Source organism: Schistocerca cancellata, chromosome 3, assembly GCF_023864275.1.
Source record: "Schistocerca cancellata isolate TAMUIC-IGC-003103 chromosome 3, iqSchCanc2.1, whole genome shotgun sequence".
Lineage (NCBI taxonomy): Eukaryota > Metazoa > Arthropoda > Insecta > Orthoptera > Acrididae > Schistocerca > Schistocerca cancellata.
Genome location: NC_064628.1, coordinates 52,425,281 through 52,431,595, shown reverse-complemented (window position 1 = coordinate 52,431,595; position 6,315 = coordinate 52,425,281).

Here is a 6,315-nt window from a genome sequence, read left to right as displayed (position 1 = left end):
TCATATTCGCTTTCCCGAGATTCTCACAGGAGGTTCGACGTGTTTGTGCATCTGCACTGAGAAGGTGAATTCTTTGCCCAGCTAGGCCTATCGAGTTATATGAATGTGTGGTGTCTGTTCTTTCGGAGATGTCGGAAAGAATAGACACCATACATTGATATAATTACATGTAAGCTGGTCCTGTGCCTGTACCACGTTTGAAGCTCTATCCAGTGGCTTATAAATGTTACTCCAGTGACGTCTGAGTAGAGGTAGCTTGATGCATATGAAGTCATTCACAGCTGGTTCCTTCTGTTATGCAATGAAGTAAACGTAAGGAACCTTATGAAATGCAGGTATGTATTGAAAGGTAAATACCACTTTTCATTAATAAGTGACATCTGATGGCTGTACTTGTGGGTTATAATATTGGTTATTTACTGGTATTACAGTTACTAAAAGAAATGTTTAGGACAACAGCTGTAGGAACTTATTTCTGATTTAAAGAAAGCTAAAAATTCGTATTAGTGTTTAAGGCTACAAAGTAATGGAGATCTTCTTGCAGTGCAAATTGTCTTACTGAAAAAAGGTTGCCTTATTACGTAACTGATGATGGATGTATTGGAAGAATGGATTTCGATATGAAACAGAGCATACAAAATTATGCTTCCTTTACTTTAGCCAAATGTAGGTGACAGTTTCACAGACTATCAATTTCTTTCATTCTTCTTCAACAATAAGTTTTTAAATTATGTGTAGTTCAAAAGCTACATTGAATTTTTCAGGTAGAAACTGTACTTTGTTGAGAGAGTTCTCTATCATGGGATTAGTTCAGGCACTAGCCAAGATTCTCTGCACTCCATGTGTGACACAAAGGACGAAGCACTTTGAGCAGGTCACTCACTGGTTACTGGAGTTTCCAGGGGCAGCCATGAAGTGTTGCAACTGCTCATACGTGGAGCTGAGACACGACGGTTCACCATAGTTGCAGGCGATGTTGACAATGATGGCCCGTAGAATGCGAGTCGTGTGGTCCTCTCCAGGTTGCTCTCGGTAGCGCAGCAGGATCGCCATGTGCTGGATCACGGACAGCACAAACTCCTGCCGGCATTTGTTATGTACAGACTAAAACAGTGGAGAGTGTCGTAGTGCTTGGAAAACCACATACAGCGAACACTAACTTGAGTGTGAACAGAAATTATTTGCTGGAACCAGACTTAATGACAGACCAGTGAGCGCAGAGAGAAAACATCGACTACTAGTGATGTCATGTTGCGAGGCCTCACCCTGAAGTCCTCCGCCACGTCTTCATCGACAAGAAGCTCGAGATTCCGCAAGACGCCGGGGGCGGCCCTCCACGGGGTGCAGCCGTACTCGAGACGCAGGTAGGAGGCGAGCTGCAGGGCCCTGCCAGCGGGCAGCAGCTGGCCCGCACCTGCCGGGCTGGCCGCGTCATCCAGCAGCTGCGCGCGCACCGCTGCCAGCACCAGGAGGAGGATGCTAAGTTCACCCAACCTGGATATGATGTGACGTCATTATGACGTATATACACTTTAGTCGATTAACACACCTATCGACTTTTACGAACGTTCGAGATTCTAAACTGTCGTCAGCTAGTGGTTTGTTTTGACACGTGCGATTCTGATAACAGCTCAGTGTGGCAGCCTATATGTATTTCGCCAAAATAAAAGTAAAAGAGCTGGATATTAATAGAAATATTCCTGACCGTGGCCTTGAAACCACCACGGACAACACGTTTCATAAAAGAGTGAAGTCTTCTTATGTCCCGACCAGATTAGATTGTGTGATTGTTGTACGGAACGCTTACGCCGAAAAAATATTTATTTATTATCAATATTTTAGTATGGTTTCATACAATTGGTCTTGTCAGTACATATTAGATTGTAGCAGCATACTCTTGCTGACTTCTTTTTCTTAATTTATATAGCTGAAAGAGAACTCGTACAAGTTTGTTAGCTAAGTAATTTATATGTCCATCCCAAGATAGTCTTTTATCAACCATAATTAAAAATAATTTTACACTCGGACCGCAGAGACAGGTACCTTAGTGCCCAGTAATGACTGGTGTGTAGAATGATTGAATTTCAAACTTAAAAAGAAAAATATGAGGCAGTGTTGAAGAAAAATCGTCGACCGGAGATGAAATACGAGGGGAAGTGGATTTCTGAATGTAATATTAACCAAAGGTTAGTGTCTTGACGCATCTAAAGATTTTGACTGCTGAGTGCTTCTTCTCACCGAGTACGAATAACCTACGCACTTCAGCTGGGTCAGAAGTACATCAATTTCTACTTGAGATTCACAATAGCCACGCAATTGCCCGTCGTCATCGATGCTGAACTCTTTCAGCTTTTCTCTCATTAGTCTCTTTAATGCTGAACACATAATTAGAGACGAGCAATCGAAAAACAACGCACAGGACACAAACACAGTACAATACACGATTTAAACGCAAGGAACGCAAAACACATTTAAACGAATGGCGCAGAGCACAGCGCTACCCTGTTACAACCTCTCGAAAGTTCACAAAAGCAGAATAGTCGATATACGGTTTCTATCGTTTTCGATGTAGCGTGTATACGTCATAATGACGTCACATCGTATCCAAGTCCGGTGAACTTAGCATCCTCCGCACCAGGAAGGGGTTCTGCAGCGGCTGCGCTGTCAGCAGCGCCCAGTTCTGCTCGTCGTAGTTCACCCGGTAGTAGCCTGCACACTGTGGACTCTGCTAAACTCCGACACGCAAGGGCAGTCACCTGATGTCGAAAAACGGTAGTATTAAGTATGGATACTTTTAATTTACTATCATTAATAACTGTAGTTGTTGCTGCTGTTGTTGTTCTAGTCTTGTGTTGTTGTTTTTTTATTGCTTTCATTCTTTTTTTGTTTTGTAGGTGTGTTATATGATCCATCATGTCGAGAAATTTCTTCCTTTTCAAATGATGCAAGATGTCAAGGTCAATGATGGCCCAATGAAGAGTGATGTTTGGAGTGAGCCGTGGCGCGGCTCTCGGGCGCAAGACACTATCGATTACTCCTCTGGTTGAGGTTGGCACTATTTGCGATCGCGAGCGCCTCCTGTCGGAGCGGGTCCTAACGAGGCAGTGAGTGCGAGTACGGGAGTCTGGGGCGGACAGCAGGGGAGAACAGATTGCGGCCGCACCCTGAGGCGACAAGAGAAGAGTTGTTGTGCACGGCCGAGAAGGGAGCGTTGACCAAGGCGGCAGTCAGCATCGCTTTCCGGGGGACAGAGAGTTGCGGCAGTCCAGCGAGCAGACACCAGCTCCGGGAGCAGTGCTCCGGTTTGTGGACGTGACGTGGGTCGTATTTTGGCGCAGTATAGTTTGATTGGTACGCATCTGCTGCTCCCTTTATGCCCACGTGTGTTGTTCTGTCCGTATGTGCATTGAAAAGGTTACGCTCCGGCTGGAACAGTGGCTTGTGCTTTACGTTCATGCACCCTGACTCATTTGTTTTGCTGCAGGCAGCTGTAATTTCAGAGATTTTTTTTGTCGCGATTGTCTTAGCCCGTTGGTGCCTAGTATCCGAGAACAAGACAGCTAACGTGTGACCTGTTTTTTGGGTTTTGGAGTCCTGTTTGGGCAACCTAGTTATCACGCAAACAAATGTATTGCTGCTGAGTGAGTTTAGTCCTAATCTTGTGGAACTGAGCTTCCAGTGACGGGCTCGTCTGCAAATTAATTAACTTAACCTTTGTGGTGTGTTGTTTTTTTCTGTTCAGGCTGGAGTACCTAATACAAAGCCAATGACAAACAATTTCACCATTGCTACTGCTCATTTGTGGGAAAATGCATTAGCCTGGTGAAAGAGCACTCGTTTGTGTGCCAATATTGGTCTTTCTTCAGCCAACACAATTTTCAAACAATCCAACAATGAATCATAATAGTATCCAGTTATGGCTCTGTCTTTTTCTGAGTAATCAACGAGGGTTATTCCTTGAGTATCCCCAGAAATTATTACCATGATCTTATGAGTTGATAAAATGGTGTGTGCTTCCTTTGCTGCACTTTCACGAGCCTTTATCCATTATTTTCACAGCCGTTTTTACTCTGGTGTGTAAATATGGATTCAGGTTTCATTAACAGTCACAGATAGGTGCAAAATGTCTTGTGGATGTGATTAAACAGCACCATACATTGTGTTGAAATGTTGTGCCAGTTGCTCTTTTGGTCGACTGTGACCAATCGGAGCGCCCACCTTGAACACAGCTTCTTCACAGCCAATTCTCTGAGCAAGATGTTATGCTCTCGCTCATTTGAGAAGCCTGCAGTCCCAGCACTCTCATGAAATTTTATTCGGCTGTTTTACATTAATATATTATGGATTTCGACAATTGTTTCCTTTGGACGGCAGGAGAGCGTTCGTCTTTGGTGTTCGTCCAACCACGTTTAAATTCATTAATTCAAAAGTAAATTTTCTTCAGTGATGGTGCAGAATCCTCGAGAAATTTATCCAATTCTGTTTTTTGATTTGTGCAGAATCCAACACTTCAAGTGAAAATGTTTAGCAAAACACTCTTTTACCTAATTTGAATCACAGTCGAACACTGGCCAGTTAGAAGGCAGTCAACTATGCACTATATGCTGTACATTGTTGAAATTCTTCATATGGTCATTGGAGTAATCAAGCTTACCAACCACGAAGGCGCAACAAAAATGTTCCATTTTTCATTGAAATTTACCTGACTTATCAAACCACACTCACAAATATTAGCACGTTTTGGAAACTGCTATCTTATAATATTACAACTGCAACAAGGCTACAACAGACATCGCTGGTTTGACAAAAATTAAGGCTTACCACCTGGCCTTCCAAATCATCCGATTTTAATTCCATACAAAATACCTGACATCTCTGAAACAGTAGGTGAAATGCAATGATCATTAACCCTCCAGTTTGATAATGCTATGGAATGTATCTATCAATAAGTGGCTTCATTTGGATGCGCTATACTTCCAGAAGTTTGTGGGCTTCCTTCCTGACTGAACAGTGGCCATTACCAAGGCTAGATGCAGTGTTGCACGGAATAAGCCTGAAGTCCCCTAGGCCTGACTACTTTTTCATATGGTGTTTGTATTTGATAATCATCATCCACACCCCTGTTCCTACTTATACTTAAGCCATAACCTTATCGCTCACTTGTGATCCTTCCTGAGATCCTATCATCGTATCTAATGCGTCTTGATCATACTTAGATTTTTTCTGTCATTCAGCCTGTAGTAGAATCAACGATCATGACATGATAACCTTACAGCAAGACTTTCAGTACATTATCTGCAATGTGCTTGATGTAATGTTTCAAATGATGGAGATGAAAACGTTTCTTCATAGAGATGACCTATGTCCATCTCACCTTCAGTAATATGGTTTTGGGACAATATTCACAGCAGTTTGCTTCCCAGTACAGATTTCTGATCACACTTATGAAATTTCCAAAAAGAGTGTATAAAAGCAGAAGGCACTGATTTCCTAAAACTCTTTCAGTGTGACAGAACACCAATAGAATGAATTTCTACCTACATTAAAAATAATTTTTATAAGAAAAATATTTCTCAACACAGTTGTTTCAAATTAAAACTACCAGAAATTAAGTATGGTTTTATAAATAATATAATATGGTACAGATTATACTGGATATGCAGTATAAGGACACAGGTGAAATCAAACAGCAGGGTGGACAATATTCCAGTGAAAAGATTCTGTAGCTTCCATGTACAATTGTGTCGGAGGACCTATCTGGAAAAACCTTGGCAACAGCATTTCTCAGGCGTGAGATACGTAGCAGCAGAGCTATGACTACAGCAGATTCATCAAAGTTCATGAGACTAATGGCTGAAATTAATGGCAGCGATGTGTACTCTTTACAACCAACCAATGTAGTTGTCAATGTAATATGCAGACTGAAATCTTCCGATAATGCAGACAAAAGTTAGGACGCTGCATAAACAGTAATAATGTACTAAAGAGGTGAGAGTACAACACACTCACCAGTCACACTCATGCTGAGGAGTAGCCAGTCATCTGGCTGGGCCACAGCTGGTACCACTACCACCAGCTCAGAGTCCAGCAGCCAGAGCCGTGGGGCAGTCGCTGAGTAGTTGGCCTCAGAGCAGGACGTGTAGCTGATGGGCACTGGCCACACGGCGTCCACTTGTGAGAGGTACGGCGCCTGCAAAAGCGCATGGGAGGTGATATGAGGGCTGCGATAGACCAGCTGACTAGACTTCCGTAGGAGGTGGGAAAGTCAAAGCACCTGTGATATGACAGCTGATCCGTCAGAGTAGTTCCTGGAGA